This window comes from Peromyscus leucopus, chromosome 20 (genome assembly GCF_004664715.2).
Source record: "Peromyscus leucopus breed LL Stock chromosome 20, UCI_PerLeu_2.1, whole genome shotgun sequence".
NCBI lineage: Eukaryota > Metazoa > Chordata > Mammalia > Rodentia > Cricetidae > Peromyscus > Peromyscus leucopus.
The window spans coordinates 25,441,632-25,462,393 of NC_051080.1; positions in this window are offsets into that span (position 1 = coordinate 25,441,632).

Below are 20,762 nucleotides of genomic sequence, written 5' to 3' on the forward strand. Positions count from 1 at the left end.
GCCCTGCGGTGCTAGCCTTGGGACTCTAGGATGCAGTGGCTCTGAGAGAAGGAAAAGAGGGGAAGAAAATCCAGTGGCCCTTGCTTAAAGAGTCCCTCCTCTCCTTCATCGATTGGACTCCAGCAGCTCCGCCGTGGATCTCTGCAACTGTTTCCATCAGTAACTGGATGAAGGCTCTATGATGACAGTTAGGGTATTCACTAATCTGGTTACCGAAGTAGACCAGTTCAGGCATCCTCTTGACTATGGAAAAACATACAAAGACGACCAGCCACACTAGTGGAAACCCATGAACTGTGCACCAATAGTGTGGAGCCCCCATGGGACTGGACTAGGCCCTCTGGAGATGCGAGATAGTTGTTTAGCTTGAACTGTTTGGGGGGCCCCCAAGCAGAGGCTAAGGTCTGTCCCTGGTGCATGAGTGGGCTTTTTGGAGCCCAGTGCCTAAGCTATGACACCTTATGCAGCCTTGGTGCAGCGGAGAAGGGCTTGGACTTGCCTCAGCTGAATGTACCAGGCTCTGCTGACTCCCTATGGGAGACCTTGACTTGGAGGAAGAGGGAACAGGGGGTGAGTTGAGGGAGAGGCTGTGGGGTGGGAAGAGGGAGGAGGGGGGATCTTTGGTTGGTATGTAAAATGAATAGAAAAATTTCTTAATAATAATTAAAAGAAAGAAAGAGAGAGGGGGAGGGAGAGGGAGAGAGAAAGAAAGAAAGAAAGAAAGAAAGAAAGAAAGGAAGGAAGGAAGGAAGGAAGGAAGGAAGGAAGGAAGGAAGGAAGGAAGGAAGGAAGGAAGGAAGGAAGAAGGAAGGAAGAAAGGAAAAATCCAATGGTTGTGATGCTTGACAACAGTGACTGGAGCTAAAATCCCAGCAGAAAGTCTAGGGGGACAGAAAGCAGATCCATGGATGGCTAGAGCTGTGGGGGTGTTTGGGGAAGTAGGGGATTCATAGCCAATGGAGTTGATGGAACTGTTATAAAATAAACTTGGAGTTAAATCTATCTAATTGTATATGTCTCCTGGGTGAAATGTCATCTCTAATTCAAAAGTTTGTTTACATTAAAAAAAAGAAAGTGTTGAGCCCAAAGAGCAGAGAACAGGCAGGAGGTGGCATTGTGCTTGTGAGAGCTTTGAGGAGGGCCACGGATGTTTGGGGAACATTGGCACCTATCTGAGATTTAGTGCAAGAGAGATGGTGACGATCCTGCCATTTGCTGGGTTCCTGGGTTCTTTTTTTTTCCCCCCTGAAACAGGATTTCTCTGTGTTGTTTTGGTGCCTGTCCTGGATCTCGCTCTGCAGACCAGGCTGGCCTCAAACTCACAGAGATCCATCTGGCTCTGCCTCCTGAGTGCTGGGATTAAAGGTATGCACCACCATTGCCAGGCTTTTGCTGGATTGTATAAGTGTGTTAGCTCTTCTAAAAGAAATGCAAAAGCTTGGACACCAACTGCAGTGGCCTGGATGAAGAGTCAAAACAAGGCGTGTGTTTGTTAATCTTCACTGTGAACCTGAAGGGCTTTAGAATCACGTAGACAAACACCTTCTTGTGTCTGTGCCAGCATTTCCAGAGGGGTTTATCTGAGAAGACCCACTCTGGATGTGGATTACACTGACCCATGAGCTGAGGTCTTAGACCGAATAAAGAGAAGAAGGCTGACCAAGGACCAGCATTCATCTCTCTCTACTTCTTGATGTGGGAACAGTGTGACCTTCTGCTTCCTGCCCCTGCCACCACATCTCCTTGGCTGTGATAATGAACAGCACACTAAAATCTTAATCCAAAATAAGCCCTACCTTCCCTAAAATGCCTTTGTCGGGTGCTATTTTAGTTCATGTGCCACCAGCGTTCGCGCGCGCACGCGCGCGCGCGCGCGCGTGTGTGTGTGTGTGTGTGTGTGTGTGTGTGTGTGTGTGTGTGTGTATGTGTGTGTGTGTGTGTAATTTTACAGCTTTAATCCTGTCTTCAATTCTGTACCCTCCTGGCCACATTACACAGTCCATCTAGACCTCAGTAATCTCCTCTTTGAAATATTGTTGAAAATATTACAGAGAAATGATAGAAAGTTTCTTGCAGTATGTCAGACATGCTACAAATGTCCAGGAAACGATACAGCTAATTTTTGGTAACAACAACAAATGTTAGTACAGAGTTCATAGGTACCAGGTACTCTGCTAGACACCTAAGATACAAGCACTTGTAATGCATGTGTCATGGTAACATCCCTAAAGGGAAAGTAATACCATGACTACTAATCACTTGATTACTAATAACTCAACAGTCTGTAGTTAATGACACAGCTGAGAGCTGAATTCAGGCCCCACTAAACTTTGCACCATGCTGCTCACGCAGAATGAGTAGGGGGTGGGTAAAAATCATCAGTTAGGAGCATGAGCTTTTAATAAGAAAAAGAAAGAAAGACTAAGATTTTATTTATTCAATGCACATTTATCAAGAATATTCTCTATGGCAGGCACAGGGCCTGAAACATGAAAAGAAAAGGGATACATTTTCCTGATACTTGTTATCGCTAGGAATTGCTAACCACGAAAGACAAGGGAAAAGGTCCTGACATTGCACTGAAGCCAGCTCACACAAGCTCCCAAAAGCCAATTAACATATTTTCTGAAATTATGCATGCTGGCTGTTAAACCCGGCCATTATTGAAATTAAATTGCATAAACATATGACAAATTATATGAAAAACAAAGATACAAAATACTGAAAACTCGCCACATCCCTATGATGTCTATGTTCCTGAGGTAGTTGGCTCAGTATAGTACATGTGGGATGGGAATACCACACAGTGGGCATTGCCATATTTCTACCCAGCCCAACATCCAGAGTATTGCAACCTGCTCTAGCTGAGGGGATATTTTCACTCAGGAATCTGCCAGCTCTACAAAGGAGCAGTTAGATTATGGTTTTACTGACAGTCCAGATTTAAGAAAGTGATGGAGAAAATGTCAGAGATGCAGAGTAAATGCAAAAGGCATCTTGTCTCTTCCCCCTAATATTGCAAGTGGCATAAAAAAGCTAATTAAATTATCTGCTATTTAAAAATTCCTCACTCAGCAAAGAAAGTACTCACTACCCCCTCTTAAAAATGAGCAAAGTTCTGACACACAGCATTATTTGTTTTGCATTCATCTTGCTCGTTGGTAAAAGCCATCAATCCATATCCATAGGGAAGCTGTACAATTCTCAATTGCAGCTACAGGTTTCATACAGATACCAGAAGACATTGGTTGAACCTTAAATAAGATTCCATTGAATATATGGCACAGATAATAATGAATATTGTATGTTTTATTATCATCTATAAATTATGTGCCCCCCATTTTTTATATAAAGTTTATAATAAGCTCACTGAGTATACATATGCCCCGACCTTCATTTTTCCTACACAAGGCAAATAGGAAAAAAAATTGAATTCTTTGCCTTTTCCCATATCTAAGTCTTCAACGATATGACTCTCCATGTTCTCCATCTAGCATTGTGGCTTCCATCAGTCAGAAGAATGTTATAGAAGGTCAGAATGTCGGTTCTGAGCCTGAACTTCAAGAAGCCTCATGCCACCCACTCTCTCTCTCTTTCTCCAGCCTTACCTATCATGGTTGACATAAGATAGAATGTGACACTTTGAACAAAGGCAAATCAACACTGTGGCCCAAGTTGAAGGTCAGTCAGGCATGTGAGAGTCCAGCCAATAGCCACCTAATCACATTTCAACTCCCCACATACCTGTGAGTGAGCCAGTCAGCTGACCTGTGTGACACATAACTACAACCATCTGTTGTTGCATGCTATCAAGACTAATTTATGATTTCTTAGTACTCGTGATACTTGAGTAAAAGACAACTTGACTGTGGGGCACATATTCCTGTTTCTTTGTGTGCTTAGAACTCTAAATTAGACCTGGCACATTGTGAATTCTATACTAGACAAGTTCCCCTCAAGTTTACAATTTGCATTTTAGCAACCATTAATTGGCTGGATACAAACTTCAAATCCTGTCTCCTCTCCAATAGCCACTAGTGAAATTTCTACCTCCTTCTTACCATTTTATCTGAACAACTTATAATTTGCCCTAAGCTTAAATAAGTTGTGCCAGAGATTTGGAAAGAATTTATTCACAGAACTTGAGCCAGCTCCTTTGTACAGCTCTCATTTATAAGTTTTTCCCCCATCACTTTAGAGACATGATAATCATTCCAATCCAGTCATCTTGATCCCTTAACCAGTAAGAGATACTTGGAGTAGCTCTTTAAATATTTAATCATTCTGATGCTCAAGATTGGAACCTGACCTGAAGGGCAAAGTTGTAGAAAGGAGAGATGCTCAGGTTTGATTTTTTTCTTCCAGGTTTCTGGGCTCTCAGTTCTACCTGTTTTATCCCTATATGAAGTTCACTTTTATTTTACTTTACTTTAATATTTTGTCCAGAGATTGTAATTATTTTTGACTCCGTGGCCACTAGAAGCAAACTTTCAGCTGCAGGTAGCTGTGACCTCTTCACAGAACCTTGGCCCTTTCTCTCATGGTGGCTTCAACTCAAATAATCAAACTCCCAAACATTAGGGAAGGACCACTGGCAGTCTCTACTGTTTGCTTAACTGAGGGGCTGAATCAATGAACTGTGCTGAGTGACAAATGTTAGGATCTCAGCAACTGATTGGTACAACTGTAACATGGCTCTAATCGACATATTATTGACTGTTGTCCAGTCTGGTGCTGTAGTAAATGTCTATGGAGACTGGCTGAAGGAGCCAGAGGCTAGCGATCTACAAGGGTTATACACTTGTGCTCAGAATCAGATTGGGAAAACCTCTCCCCACCCACAGGAAGTTGGCACAACTCGAATGTCATTACAGGCTCTGGGAAAGTTCACCGACCTTGCAGCAGGCTGAAGGGACCATTAAGAAATATTGTTACCTAGAGCCTCTGGGTACTAGAAGATATGTTCCTACAGGGAAAGGATTCTAGCATATTTGATTAGGACTATAGGACAAGACAATTTATCATCTGAAACAGAGCACTTGCGAGAATGAGGACGATCCTAGCAATAATTTATCCTGGGGAAAAACAGTATAGAAATGTTATTGTCCCAAGCAAACTGCCATGTTTTAAACATTGAATAGTGTTCAGCACACCCTGTTCTCCTACATACATATGGTGGGTAATCTATTCCTTGTGCCCTGTAAGTAATAACATCATGGGTGGCACAGTAGTCTCTAACTATCCTGTGGACATGTAAGAAAGCTTTGTTCAAAGGCTTGGATAGCCTGGAATGGTGGTCACAAGCACTGGGAGAAGTAAGAGCTGGAAATGAATACAATGATCCCAGTTTAAAGCTGGCTGGTAAAGAGAGGCATATGACCAAATGTTAGTGTCAATGGATCTAGGAAAATGAGGGCTTGATTCAGATAGAAGCTGACATCTGATGAATGTTGAGTGGAGCAAGGCTCATGCTATACAATGGCAATTCCAGAAACTGTGGTATTCTAATTGCTGTAATCCATCCATTCAACAAACACGTGTTGAGCAAAGGTACTGCATTAGTGGTGAAGCATACAGAGGCAGCTCGGAGGTACCCCAGTTTTTTGAGATCAGGGCCTCATCTAAGGAACTAGAATATCATGAACCAGTCAGAATTTGGAGCCCCACAGAAGTCACTAAAGTTCAGCTCCAGGATGCACTTTAAGCAGAAAACTGACAAATAAACAGGAACTGGGAAAAACTTGGGTTATAATAAAAAGTGTGCAGGATGACTATAGAAAGCATGTGCAGATACAATAGAAAGCACGCATGGCCATAAGAGAAAGCACACACAACCACTGCAGAAATTGTGCAAGGTACCAGAGCCCGCCCAAGGCTCCCCCACTTCCTTTGCTATCTCACAGTTTTGTTTTTTTTTTTTTTTCCTGAAGGCCAAACCTCACTAATTCTGAGGGTCCAGAACCTTTGTCTCAGGCTCTGACTTCACAGTCACTACTCAGAGAACATCACAGAAGAGCTGGCACAATTGTAAGACCCCGAGGACACAGCTACATATTAGTGTCTGAACGGGACAGAGATACTCCATGAATTCCCAACAATATGGTTGCCTTCACAAGACCTGCCCAAACCACACCAGTTGACACGCCAACGTGGATAAAAGAAAATTTGACAAGGCCTCGCCCTAGGTGAAGAAAAACAGGCAGTCAATGGCTGCTGAGGGAGAGAGAACCAGTTTTATCTATTTTGTTTGTTTGTTTGTTGTTTTGGTGTGGGGGGTCATTAATTGAAGTAGGGGTTGTTGGGGGAACACAGGAGGAATTAGAGAGGGGAGGTGGGAACGATACAAATTTACTGTACTCATGTGTAAAATCCTCAAAAAAATGAAGAAAAAAGAAAAATGAATTATCCCCAATGGCCCACTAGTTTCTCAGCTCCTGACTACTAATCTTGTCTTGAGTGATTAATTAGATGATTTGGACAAACCAGTTATCCCTATCCAGAGAGCAATTGCATTTTAATGAATAACGTTGAAAAGAAAAAGGGCTTCAGCACCCAAGGGAACCTCATTGCTGCTAAGGCTTGGCTTGGAGTCTTCCCTCTACTGGGGCAAAAGTTGGAGCCACAATCCTTAGCTTGAATGTGTGGCCAGATTTACCCTAAAAACAAGAATAACACAGGCGTGATGATGCCTACCTAGTCAAAAGCTCTTGAATGGAAAGGCTGTGGTGACCTCTACATACAGTCTTGAATTATGATGAGAAAAGAACCACCTGGGCAAGCACTCCCACTATACCAGTAGCTTTCACACAGCTATGGCCAAAATACTTGAGTGTAGACAAATTTCTAAATGGTCTTATTAAATAAAAATCACAGAGCCAAATATAGGAGAGAAAGATCAGGAAATTGGGAAAGCCACATCTAACCTTATCTCACCAACTCGGCAGTTTCCAAATGCGAGTTACTACCTGTCTACCCAGACCTTTATTGCCTTGCTGTTCTGCCCTCTCATTGGCTCTTTTAGCCCAGCTACCTCACTTCCTCTTCCTACACAGCTCTGTCACTGTCTGTCTGTCTGTACAGACCTCCAGTTCTTTATGGTTGGTCCTGGGATTAAAGGCATGTGTCACCACGCTTGGCTCTGTTCCCTAGTGTGGCCTTGAACACACAGAGATCCTGCCTGATAAGTGATAGGATTAAGGTCATGTGCCACCACTGCCTGACTTCTTTGTTTACTTATCATGATTTGCTATTTCCTCTGATCTCCAGGCAAACTTTATTTATGAAAGCACAAATAAAATATCACACCTCAGCACAAATAAAATATCACCACACTTGAGAGAACAATTTAAAGGAAGGAGAACTTGCTGTGGTTCTCCTGCTTAGTACTGAGGGTCAGGTGGAGCAGCTCACTCCATGGCACACAGGAAGCAGACAAATGGGAAGAAACAGAGTATGTTGATGTCCCTAAAGTATACTACCAATCACTCCATCTTATTATGAACCCATCGTATTAATTTATCCATTAAGCCAGAGCTTGCCCGCACTAATGGAAAACACCATGTCATCAGAGACACACTCAGAAGTGTACTCTTCAAATCTAGGTCACTCTCAATCCAATCAAGTTGATAATTAAAATTAACTATCACATATACCTTCTTTAGGCTGACAAGAAAGATGCTACATTCTCCAACCAAAGACCCAACCAACATAGCCTAGGGCTTTCTTTTCTCACATTTGCTCACTTGACCAAGTCCCGGTTACCTCTAAATTGCAATACCATCACTGACCCCTTAAGTAAGCTCATCCAACTTCTTAGTATGATCCGGTGTACTATTATTGTGTTCTACACCCCTACTTTAACCCAGGAGAACTTGTCCTTTTCAATGTCTTAGTCTTTGTGGCTGGACCCAGAGTAGTCTCAATTCTGGGCTCAGAGAATGACAGGCACATAGATAGGGCTTAGTGAACAAGTGCTACAAAGTGGGGTTCCATGCTGGTGGGTTGGAGTACCCTGCTCACAGCACCGCTGCCTTTGGGAGAAAACAGAAACATGCTCATTCCATTTGGAGCTCATTGTAACAGTAACATTTCTCAAATAACATAAAAAGAGTTGGTTTTAAGTGAATAGCCTCAAGAAGGCATCCTAGCTAGAATGAACTATGAACCCAATACTGACAGGCTCACAGGACAGGCATTGGTCTTAGTGCTCAGAGTGACATGGTATCTGAGAGGAGAAAGGCACCAGCATGGGGACCCTAGATCTGGTTCCATGAACCCTCCCACCAAGATCTGCACTATCCGTCCACCAATCAGACCCAGTGAAAGAGCGAAGGCATTATCCAGCTGGTGTGAGTTGATGCTGAGGCCCAGCCTGGATTTACGGTGACACACATTGATTTTGGCTCTTGGAGGGTGTCAGCTCACTGTAAATTAGAAGAGTTATCTGCAGGAGCTGCAGAGATAAGTGGCTTTTCACATAAATACCTTTCTTTTCTTTTTTTAAACAAAGAGTGCTAATGTGCTGAGAATATTCCCCGGGAGAGAATTTGGGGAACTCCTTGTGACCTACTCTGGACAGCATATAGGGACAGCCAAGTGTAGCCTGAATGTATCCAGCTCTGGGGCTTCCAGCTCTTGGAACTTTGCTCTCCTCCCTATTCCTTGCCTACTATAATCTAAGGAATGGTATATTAGTCCTATGTATGTTTCTTTGTTTTAAAGGAACCACTCATTAACTTATCATATCTGGACTGAAGGTCTGGGACTCTGATCTCAGGAATAAGGACTGTAGAAAGACAGAGGTGAACGCATGGAGCTCAATACCAGAGAACCTAGCCAAAATTAATGGTATGTCATCAGGGATAATCCATGCTCTGATGAAAGTAAACTGGCTGATGTGAAAGATACTGTCAGGCTCAAAGCTACTCAAACAAGGCAATCAGGGGAGACTTCTTGGACAGTAACAGCTAAGTAGAGTGCTACCTGAAGATGACAGTGACATACTGTCACAAGGAAGTGGGAAGAGGACATTCTAAGAATTCAGGGAAGAAGCTGAATCCATACAGAAACAGGAGTAAGACAAAGGTGGCTGATACGAAATGAGATAGGAAGAGAGAGTGGGGTTGGATCCCCTGTGTGGTGATATATCGTGTACCCTAATGAAATTTGCCTGAAGATCAGAAGACAGAACAAGCCACTAGATGCCAGGGAGTGGTGGCACACACCTTTAATTCTAGCACTCTGGAGGCAGAGATCCATCTGGATCTATGTGAGTTCAAAGCCACCCTGAACCACATGAGATTGACTCAGTCTAGGAGAAAAAAACAGAGCCAGGCAGTGGTGGCACACACCTTTAATCCCAATACTTGGAAGCACACACGTCTTTAATCCCAGGAAGTGATGGCTAGGGGGAGAAAGGTATTTAAGGCATGAGGAGACAGGAACCAAAGGCTATTCAGCAGAAGCGTCCCTTTCAATTAGAGGCTTTTCAGGCTGAGGAATCCTAGAGTTAAGAGGTAGCTGTGGCTTGTTCCTTTGTCTCTCTGATCTTTCAGCAATTACCCAATGTCAGGCAACTGTTTTTTTGTTTTTTTTTTTAATAAAAAATATCATTTAGGAATTTGAGTTACACCCCTGAGTCAGTGGAGAAGCTTAGATTTGGTCATAAGCTTTGGGGAAAGCCGTCAAGTGGTTTTAAGGAGAGAAGTAACTTCTCTAAAAATCACAGATGGCTCTGGTGCTCCTGGGCATTGGATTGGAAGGGCCCACAGCAGAAGAGGAAGAAGAATCTGGAGAGCTACCATAATCATCAAGGAAGAAGCAAGGGTAGCATGCTGAGAGGAAGTGGAGGTGGCAGGAAGTAGATATAAATTGAGCTTCAATCTGAAGGACTGTCAGTCCTAAGTGCTGAGATACCCAGGCAGCCATGCTTCCCCGGGCTACTTCTCAAGTCATCGACAGACACTTAGAAGGAATTCAGCAGCAGGCCACTCCACCACCTAGAGGCCTTGTCCTCAGACTTCTGGGCTCCTTGCCACTTCTGGGTGGAGTTTTCTGGAACCTGAGCTGCAGCAGCCCTGGAGCACCTTGGCTCAGGCACTGGATCTGCATTCACACAGAATCCAAAATGCTTCGTAGAAAAGACCAGCTCACAGTCCCATGTGTCAAATGAATGCCTTGTTTGAAATTCTTCCCCTCGGGGCCTTGTCCTTTTGTCTGGATATCTTCTTATTCTACCTCTTTTTTTTTTTTTTTTTTTTTTTTTTTTCGAAGACAGGGTTTCTCTGTGTAGCTTTGCGCCTTTCCTGGAGCTCACTTGGTAGCCCAGGCTGGCCTCGAACTCACAGAGATTCACCTGGCTCTGCCTCCCGAGTGCTGGGATTAAAGGCGTGCGCCGCCACCGCCCGGCTTATTCTACCTTCTTTTAAAATTTTGAAAGGAAAATGCTTCTTATGTTCTATGTGACATCCTTATTTAAAAGCTAACATGTTTTGGATCCATGTGGGTTTGCTATTACTCTCACTATTTGGCAAAATGATGTTAGACTTTAGACTGATTGGTCCCAACTGAACTGATTGGCTTGAACACTGGAAAGACTGCTATCGCTCTGAGCTGAGGATGGGCTGAATCATGGTTTGGATACAAAACGCTCCCCACAGGTTCATGTGCTTGAACAAGTTGGTCCCCAGATGGCAGTCCCATTTTTAGACATTGTGGAACCTTTAAGAGGTGCCTAGATAGAAGAAGGGTGCCAGGATACAGACATTACGAGATATAGCCAAATCTCTCATTCAGCCCAGTTTCTCTCTCTCTGTTTCTTAACCCCCCCGGATATGAGCAAGCAGTCTGAGCCTCCTATAGCTGTGGACCAAGCCAGTTCAGCAGTAATGCCTTCCAGTGTGAAATCATGAACCAACCGCCCCACCCCACCCCAAAAAACTACTTCCTCCCTCAAGTTTCTTTTTATTGGGCATTTCAGCACAGCAATGAGATAAGGAACTGACACAGATTCAGAGTAGAATATCATAGCCATCACACGTGGTCTTCAAATGCAGGCTCATTCCTACCTCATTTGTGCCCCCATTCCCTTCTCCCAGAAGTGACAATCCCATCACATCCTTTCTGATTAGTTCTACTGAGGACTCCCAAGCATATCTTGTACAACACTGTGGCAAACACTGTTGGTTATTTCCATGGTATCTGACTGGTTTGATTATTGGAGAAGGTTGTTCTCTCTTAGCTCCTGAGGTGAGTGATGATGGCCTTAAGCCTTACACAGCAACACATCCCCTTCACAGTGATTGGGTGAGCAAAGCCAACTAAAGAGGAACAGAAGTCATCCAAGGGTCTTCCGGAAAGATTTTCTTCATCCATAAAAAGAGATGTCAATTAGGAGGTACTCCCTTTTTTTCTCTATTGGATTTCTTGTCATGGGTGCCTGGATTAGGGTGTTCTTGCAAGATAATTGATCAAAACAAAGTGAGATATCAAGGACAAAATAAAGGAGCCAAATTAACTGACACTGGGCAATTGTAGGTCCATGCTTCTTTACTTATATGAAATAAGAATGTTCTCTTTCCTGTAGTAGATTTTGGACTCTGTCTTTTGTATCTCCACATCTCCCGACAGACCCTGTTCAGAGCTGCACCCACCAACAAACAGCCTATTCCCAAGCCAGACAGTCTCCACCATGCCAGGCCAAACAGGTCTGCTGCTACCAGGCAGGACCAGGAGAGTTAATTCAAAGTTGCCAAAGGAAACACACTTTGATGAAACCTGGGCAAGAGGGGATGATGATGGGGCTGGATGATGAGCACTGTAGATGGAATCAGGGAAGAAAGGAGTTCTACCTGAGTTGTGGAGCCTGTATGAAGGAGCCATGGGAGGAGAGGAGGGTGCGAACTCTATAAATCAGCATGGGGGTGGGGAAGGCATCCCCACCAGTGTTAGGCTAACAGGAAGATACAAATGGAATTATCAACAAAGAGAATTGTAGGGCATGGAGAAATCCCCAAGAAAGTGTGATAGATGGAGACTGGCAACAGGATGGATAGTTACTACTCTAAAACCTAACAAAGTACAAGGAAGGGTTGGCTGATGGCATTGGGAGTCTTTTAGTCTGGGAAGACATAAAGAAGTAGCAATTCATACCAAATGAGAGGGCATCCACAGACCAAGAGAGGATTCCACCCAAGTCCAGCCTGCTGAACCAATGAGTTTTGGGGGATTACCTATGGCAGCAGGAGTGACCAAAAGGCAGCTATATCACAAGGATTCCCTTGGGTAAACTCATCACATGCCACCACATGCTATGCGTTGCCATGTGGCATCATGAGTTCACGATGCTGCCATACCCTGCAGGGAACATTCTGGGGTTGTAGGTTTCTGGGTTCAGCATAAACTCTTATTCACTCTGGGGAAGCCAAGCCTCTACTTATCAGGAATCACATGGGCCAGAACTACGTTGTCTATCATTTATCATTTCATATGTTTTCCATCAAGCCTGTCATCCAATTACATGTCACAGTCACCCATCAGGCCATATCCCTTTGTCCAACTTCAGATAAGGAAATATGATCCCAAACTAACTATGGTAAGTCACTTGAAGCTTTCATTCTGTGCCAGGCCCTTACCATGCACACTGAACTTCATGTTCACTACTGCCTTACAGTTTCCTGAGTGCTTCCAGGTAAGGCCATGAGCGACAGATCTATCAGTTCACGATGGTCAGGACTGTGTGCCTGCAAGGAGGGACATTTTAGAGACCTTCAATGGATGGATGAGTGGAGGGCTACACTTGAGCCCAGGATAGCCAGCTACAGAACACATGTTCTGGTTCCACTATAGCGACAGCATCAGGGACTCACACCCGTGTTCTCAGACCCTAGGAAATGTGTCTACTCTCCCTGCAGCCCGGATAAAGAACCTGACCAAAGTAATTCATCCTGTAGAGGAGGAAGCAAAAGGGAAGCTCTTCTCTCTGGTCAGCAGTAATGGAAGGATGTCAGAGAGTAAGGTTAGAGGCAGGCAGAGGTCAAAATAGAGTCCTCTCCTTTCTCATCCCCATGCATGTCATGGTTCCTGAAGGGGAATGGTGAAAATCTAGAGAGGCATGGGAAACGCTCAGAACAATGAGGTAAGTGGTCACCTCTCCAAAAGAAGCTCAGAGCCATGAAGCTCATGGCAAACTTCATCAGAATGGGACAGGAATCCACGATCAGCACTCTATATAGATTCCCCAACTGCCTTGTCATCATAGGCCCAAAAGACATTATACACTGGAAGCTGGCCCAGGAAAGGAGAGGCTAGAATGGGAGGAGATTGAGTCTCACACATGTTACACTAGACGGGGCAGAATAAATAATGAAGAAATGTATTTAAACCATAAAGCAAGATACTCTGTTAACTGACAACTCAGAAGTCTGATGCCTTGTACCTCATAGGGTGTGGGCTAGAGAGGAGGAGGTTAGAAGTAGTCACAGAGGGCATGTTCCCTTACATATCTAATTCTAGTCTCATTTGTCTGCTTGTGATGCTATCTCAGCAGCTAAGTGCTCTCCATGATTATACTACAAAAGCCACAAAGTGGGAAAGAGTGCTGAGGTCAGGTGGGGTCTAAGACATGGTTCCCTTCAAGTGCAGGATCTGCCGCTGAAGAAGGAAGACCCCTGTTCAGAAGGTAAGCATCAGTAGGAGGGAAGGGCTGGATCCACCTAGACCTTATGAATAAGGCGGGGTTTTGAAGAGAAAATAGAGTTCTAAGTGGAGAGAACCTGGAGGCCAGGAAAGCTGGACAGCCTTGGTGACCAGAGTGTCCATCTCTTGGAAAGGTGGTATCAGCATATTGAAGACAGAGGGAGAGCAGGTATGTATGAGACCCAACCTCAAATTGGAAATTTTCAGTTTCTGGTCTTCCGTCAACAGGGACATCCCTGCATTCATGAGAACTTTCTATAATGTTCATCTGTAGAAGAGACTGTTGCTTCCATTTTGGTTGATTTGGTTGAGGATGGGGGCTGTCTGAGAAACAAAAACAGAAACAAAACCAATCTGTTTTTCTCTTCCTGTTCTGTTTTACCAACAGCACCGCACATCAAGAAATCAGAGTTGTGGATGTAATTCTTGGCACAGAGGCAGTGAGATTAAAGGCTACGTTTCAAGCTCTGGAAAACTTTAATGCCAGACAGCTCGAGGTACAGGGACCGGCAAGAGGCAGGCAGACATTAGCCAAGGGGCAAAGCTTGTCTTCAGGCATTGAGAACAGCTGGAAGGAAGATGCATGGCGCAGAAATGATGACGAGGTGGGAAGGAGCCATTCTATCCCATCGGAGTGCAGGGCAGCTGAGAACCCAGTACAGACAGGGCCTGTCTTATCCCTGGAGATGATTAAGAGGAAATGCAAGTCATCTTGGTGCCACTCCCGTCTTCAGCCAAATGCAGCTTTTATTATCACAGTGCAAAGAAGAGTCAGGAGCTGAATGGTGCTGAACTCAATGGCTGGGCTCCATGTGTGCTTTGCAGCCATCCATTAATATTCATGTTGTGACTAAATGACCCGAGTTCAGCATCCTCCCACACTCCCTGCTTCCAGCACCTGGTCCCTACTGTGACCTCTTGGAAGGCTGCCAGTCTGTCCTTCTCTCTGCCTGGAACCAGAAGTGCCTGCCTACCTCGTCATGCAGCGCCTGACAGGCTCCGACACCCGGCATCAAGCCTTTCCTTCCATCCATCCATCCAAAATCAAATGAGCTACAATGTGGCAATTTATCCTCCCTCCCATTGTCCTCCCGGGGCTGGTCCTGCCTCAGGGGAGGAGGGACGGCTGGAGCCATCCCCTGGGATACAGAGAGATTGGCTCCTGCCCTGCCTAGAGCAGCCTTGTCATCTCTGTAAGATAGCTTTCAGTGGAGTCCAGGTGCTGTGATGTGCAGGGTGTGCCGTAAGAACAATGGGTACATGTGTGTCGTTCCCATCCTCCAACCCCTATTCTTAGGACAGTTTGTCCCACTAAACTCTGGGCAGACTTCCCACCCCTTGGGTGAAAAGAGGTACAGCACATATACCCTGTCTCTGTTGCATTCTTCTCGAATGGCAACTGGCACACTGGCACTCTGGCACTCTGGCATGGTGGTGGCCATGGGGTCCCCATGGGACAGAGTATAGAGACCTGATCTCTGACCCCACTGTCCAGTGGATAAGATGACTCGGCCTAAGGGAAGCCTGTCTTGTCCACACTCCTTTCATGATAGGACTTAAAAACTCAGAGCAGCATGCAACTTATAAAGCTCAGCCCCCAAGGTGGTGAGATGGGTGTGCTACAGAAGATCTCATGAAAAGGTCAGGGAATACAGTGGGCAGCACATTTCAGACCAGGTCTCGTAAATTATTTTAATGCCTTCATCTTTTCTCTATTTACCTACATTGGGAAATGTAGGTTACACGCGTACACACACACACACACACACACACACACACACACACACACACACACATCAAGCTAGGTGCTGTGCTAGCTTTAGTAGTGAGCAAAACAGAGCCCTCTTGGTCTATACAGTCTATTCATGTGACAATTAGACTACAGAGGGGCAGGGGAAAAGGCAAGGGCAGGCAGAGGTCAAGGTTGATGGAAACAGAGGCAGCAAAAGGTGGTCAGCATTGTTATTCTGCTACAGAGTGATCAGAGATAACCTGTGGTCAAAGAGTGTCTCCAGGAGCAAGACAGCTTCAGGATTCTGTGCTCCTCAGGAAGAGGGGAACCATGGGACAATGTTGGATGGAGAAGCCATCTGACCTGGTTGGACGTTCACAGGCCCCTTTGACTGCTGCATTGAGATGACTGGCAAAGGACGAGGCAAAAACAGAGAAGCCTAACAGCTAAGGGAATAGAGCTAAGGGATAGGGCTAAGGGAATAGCAAGGTGATGTTAGCAGCTGTGAAGATGTAGTGATACCTCTGCAGGATTTGCAAAGGACTGAGTGGTGGAGACGACAGACTGTCTCTCTGGACAGAACCACACTCTTCTATATTATGGACGAATAGTACTATATTATGGAAGAACAGTACTCCAGCTCACCACCTGTGGCTCACTCCCACTGAAGAAGTAAGGGGGGCAAGCCCTTGGTCCTAGTGAAGGTGACAAACTTGGGCATGGGTGAGATGTCATTTCATTCTTCCTGGAGGAGAATGTGAAGAAGACAAGGATATTAAACCTTCCTATCCTGGCAGCAGTCAGCCATCCCTGGAGGATGACACTCTAGGAGGTCTCACCTTGACCCTGTGAGTGGAACTGCCAGACTTGCTCCACAGACCAGGCATATGGACAAGTTAGAAAACTCCAGTGGGCAGGCGCCCCAGCTCCAGAGTCCTGGCAGTAGTGAAGGCACACCTATACCAGGACTGTTGGACTCCTAACCACTTCCTTTCCCACCAAGACATTTCTAAGTTTCCCTTTCTTGGCCTTGTGTAGAAGGGCCTGTCCACCACCAGTCAGCAGCCTCAGCTTTCCCAGGGGAATGGACAGTCCCCTCTGCTCTTCCTTCCTGGCTTCTTCTTCCCTCAGGTTTGAGTCTTGAGCAGGAATGACTGAATGAAAAGTCATATTGATAAGTAAACCCATTTATAAACTGTTTGTACTTAATACATTGAAAATAAACCCACCCAACTTACAAAAGATAGAATTCTCAAGAACTTTGTGTGTCCTTTTTTATTCTTTACTTTCTGAGTTGCCTACAACTGCCAGGACAAAGGATCTGTCCTTAAGCTGCATGGTGATGAGTTCAGATGGACCACAGATTCACATGCCAGGACAGCGAACAGAGTGAACAACAGCTCTCCCACCAAGCTGTACTACTCCCAAGAGTCACAGGGAACAGAACATTCATGAGGGATAATTAAAACATAATCCAGCGTTGCGAGGAGAATTAAAATGTGTTCCAATCTTCAAAGTGTGCAGATCTCAGGCTTCTGCATTTGGAACGTTTCAAAGCATCCTGGAATCTATCTTCATTTGGTGCCCAAGCTCTGGAGAAAGATGATAAACAGGCCTGCAGCGAGACAGCCAATTAACAAGCCAGGGTTTGTAGAAAAACAGGCAGTCTTCTGCCTCTCTCATGTGTATGTGTCAAACTATGTGGGTGTATGGTGTGCATTTGGTATATGATGTGATGTGTGTATACATTTTGTGTGATGTGTGATGGTCTATGTGCATGGTGTGTCATGTGTTCTGGGAGAGGAGTGCATGGGTGTTGTGTACATAGTGTGCGTTTAACTGTGATATTCAGGCCTGACATGGAACCCACCCTCTTGAAATCAGAGCGAGTACGATTGCTTGAATGAGGTTGTAACAAGATTGTGCCCATGACGATTCTGTCTGGATGGGCAGGGGAAGTGTCATGAGGTGCCATGGGCTGCACAGGAGGCACACATGGCTCCTCTTCTCCTCAAGGATATAGACAGTCCAGAGTCAGTGGAGGAAGAGAGACTGTCAAGTGCTGCAGCTCCCCACACGCCTCCCCATTGCTTCTGTAACCCAGTAAACCCACGGAGTCACGGTGTTAGACTTGGCTGGAACTGTTCCTTTGTTCCAGCCTCACTGCCTCATTCGGGGTGAATAGAAATTTAAGTCTCCCTAGGAAAAACCACACAGCCTGACGTGACGTGGCTTTGTGCGGTGTGGGCATATCTGTGGGGTGTATGACATCAGTGGACATAACTAGATTATAATGTTTTGTATTTTTGATGTATGGAGCATGGTGTTTGTGATGAGGTGTGTGTTTTCTGGGTAGCGTGCATAGTGGGCAGGGCAGGTCATATAGAAGGGGATGAGGTATTTTATATGTGAAGTGCATATGGGTGTTTTATATGTGTGGTACACAGCATGTGTACAAGTGCTGTGTGTAGTGTTTGTGAGGATGGAGTAAAGTTGTGGGGGTGCACTGTGACGTTTATTTTTGTGTATGTGAATGCGGACTATACTCATTATTTAATTGGATGTGTGTTCAGTGTGGGGATAGGTCATGGTGCGGTATATATGGTGTGAAGATAGAGTGTGTATGTGCAGTATTGGTGTAGTATGACTGTGGTATGGAATCCTGACCACTCTGAGAGCTCTCCTTCCCAGTTGCTTTCCTCTCTTTCTATTTTTCTGCTCCAGAGCACTCATCATCCAACATGTTTTTTTTTTTCCATTGCTTGCTTGCAGCTCCAGTGTGTGAGCTCTATGAGGCTTATGAATGGTCTTATGCACAGCTGACTGGGAATATTTCTCGTACCAGTGGGTCCTCCATAATTACTTATGAATTGATTGGATGAATGATGAACACCAAGCCATACTCAGCAGATGGCTCTTGAGAATGGGATAGGGCTGTCCTGGAAGGTAGCCCAGGGAACCCAGAGCTTATCTACATGGTTTTGGTGCTCACCATGTGAGGTCTTTGTGAACGGCTTGTGAAGTTATACATCAACAAGCATTTAGAGAGAAACCATCACAGTTCATCGGGATGGGCTCCATGTGGTTGTGCTGTGGAACTCATGACAATCAAATTGAGGTGGTGGAGAATGTGAGATGGGGGAAGAACAGTAAGATTGTTTCCAGCAGAGGGAATAACACAATTAGAGGCCATGTCAAAGTTAAACCCCTAAGAGCCTCACAAAGGGACCCAGGGACCACTAAGCTAGAAGTCAGGCTATGTGGAACCCTCTCACATGCTTCATGGCAGTGATATCCAGACAACCAGTCTATGCAGACCTAAGGAACTCGTGACAAAAGCACACTCACACTTTCCTATTTCCTTCATCAGGGAACTCAGATCATGAAACAAACCCCACTGTGCCCAGAGAGAAAGGCAGTGCTTACATTCTAGCCTAGAACAAGTTCCTCTCACTATGAGGAAACTGTTTTATTCTCCAGGACAAGGAACCTTGCTCAGCTCCTCTCCAAGTCCACTTTAAGGCATGGGGCAAGGAAGAAGAGGTCTGTGAAGGATGGTGTCTAGTGGTGAAGGGAGGGAAGAGACAGACTTGGACTTTCTGCATGTAGGGCCAGTACAGTACTTCTTGACATGCCAGGAGACACCAGGTCCTAAATTTCCTAGGCATTCTACTCTCCCCTTCTCTCCCATCTCCTTCCTCCTTCCTTCTTTTCCCCTTGGGCATGGGGTGGTTCTTTTCTTATGTTCTTCTACACTGCACCCTTGCTGACCTCAGGTCTCTGTGCATGTCATGTCCTTCATCTAGCTCAATCATCGAATGCCACTTCAAGGGGGTACCTTTGGACTACTCAGCATTCTGAGAATGTTTCAACTCACTTTCCAGGACAAGTTGGGCTCCTTGTTTGCATCCCTATAGCCCTTGATACCTTGTATGTAGCACTTGGCTTTGCCATTTCCCAGCAATCCATCTGCCCTGAAAATCTAGTTAGGTGGAGGCTTATCTCCTGTGCATGCTGAAGCTTTTGGAGAGAAGGGGTTCTTGGTAAATCTGCAAGGGGCTGTATATGCTTGTCTGGATAGGAGGGTATGCCACCCACAGACTCAGAGAGCAGGCAGAGCCTTCTCTTTGGAAAACCACTACTGCACAGCTAGGAGAAGACAAGGTCAGGGTCCTTTGTGCTGAGTTTGTGGTGCCAGAGAGAGGAAAGAGATAGCCCCAGCAGACCAGAGTCAGGGAAGGTTTCCAGGAGAAAGGCTTTGGAGTGGTGCAGGACACCTGATGTGGGAACACACCCGTGGTTAGAGTTGAATCTGAAGCCTGAGTCATGATTCATCCTCCACTCCAATGGGACCAGAGGTTGAATGGATCTATTGGTGAGCATCAGACATGGGCTCAGGGCAGCAACACAGGGACTGGAATTTAGCATATTTCTCCACTTTCTTCAAGAGGGACAGCTGAGCCAAACAGAGCCCCCATCCCCGGCTGGGGCTGAAAGAATTAATTGCATTTTGAATGCTCAAGGAAGATCATCCAACTTAATTAAGATTGGCCCATCAAGGGAACATCCATCAGCAACTGGTGAAGCAGGGAGGGAGGGAAGCTTAGCAGGGAGAGAGGAAGGAAACAGTGGGGAGAAGCAGCCGTATGGAGGAAGAATCCTCCATGGCAGGGTGTCCTAGAGGGGCACGGACCCTGAAATCTGTGATCACGAGAAGCAGGGAACAGGGGTGCCTCTTCATCCACAGACAGTGCCTCCACCTCACCTTGTTTCAATCACTCAGTCCTTCTCATGTTCCAGCACTTTAATTAAAAGATATTCCCCTTTCAATGCTGTCTTATTTTTCTCAGAGCATCATTAAAGGAATTAGAAGCCACTAAAGCAGATATGACCAACTCTTCCAACAAAAAGGAGTCATCAGGGTGACTGTCTACCCTGCTTTCCTGTACCTCAAGCAGGAAATGGAGACCTAAGGGGGAACCCTCAGGGGTCTAGGCAGCTCCAGATTACAGGGCTTCCCTCCCCTCCATCAAGCGGGAAGGGCTGTCATCTTCAACCAATGGCACCAGTGTGTTCCACTCGAAAACAACACGTGTGCGAAAACCGGGTTAGGTTTTGACAGTAAACGTGCTTGGTTGTTGGAAATAACAATGAAACATAAATATAACCCTGTAGACCCAAGTGCCTAGGAACAGGGTCAGTCAACTATGGTCTGTGGGTCAAAACTGAGCCATCTCATATTTTTATGAATAAAGTTTTATTGGAATGCAATTGCACTTACTCCTGCATTCGGCCATTTTCACAATGGAATTGCACAGGGGAGGAGTTGCAGCAA